This window comes from Arachis ipaensis, chromosome B04 (genome assembly GCF_000816755.2).
Source record: "Arachis ipaensis cultivar K30076 chromosome B04, Araip1.1, whole genome shotgun sequence".
NCBI classification, from domain to species: domain Eukaryota; kingdom Viridiplantae; phylum Streptophyta; class Magnoliopsida; order Fabales; family Fabaceae; genus Arachis; species Arachis ipaensis.
The window spans coordinates 13,847,960-13,848,843 of record NC_029788.2 but is presented as its reverse complement, the minus strand read 5'-3'; positions in this window follow the sequence as shown (position 1 = coordinate 13,848,843).

Here is an 884-nt window from a genome sequence, read left to right as displayed (position 1 = left end):
TGACTTCAGATAACTTTTTTTTTTTGTGTACATGTGATGTACAAAATTCTTACTATCTCTATTAAGACATAGGAGTTTAGGACTTTATCTTTTGAATATCTATACACTTTAGGAAGAAATACATATCATATGGTTGTTTTTGAAATTATCTCTATTAAGACATATTTCTATTTAAATATATTATATTATTAATATATATGTGTCCCCATGTCCGACAACTTTTTAGAATTCGCGTATCGCCGTGTCGCGTGTCGTGTCGTGTCCCGTGTCCGTGTCTGTGCCTCATAGGAAATAATTGAATGAAAGTTTTTGAATTTAAGATAATTTATGAAAAAAGTTTTATTATTTATCCCTATTAGACTAAATAATTAACCCATTATACATATTATCAAGATTTTTCATTGTCTTCCTAGTAAAATTGATAAGAAAATGATATATAAACGTATCTTTGAAGTGATAAATAAGAAGAAAACACGTGTCTAACACGCCCCACATATTACCTATGTGTCGCATTAAATTAATCCATTTTTCCTCAAATAATTATCCAAAATTTTACTATATTTGATATTTTCACCCAAAATATACAGTTCTGTATGAATCATATTAAATATATTTAATTATTTATGGTTATTATATTCATATAAAATATTTTAATGTGAATAATCACTTTTAATAAACGTAAATATTTTTATATAACAACTATAAATAAGAGAATAAATTAAGCTTTGTGATTTATCATTGCATAACAAATACAACACATGCATGTCTAGCACATAAGATAATAAAATTTAAATGACATGTCTTCTCATACTTATTTAAGAGGTTACGAATATTTTCATTTAAAAGACAAAAACTACCTAAACTAAAGGTAAAGTTTGAAGGGA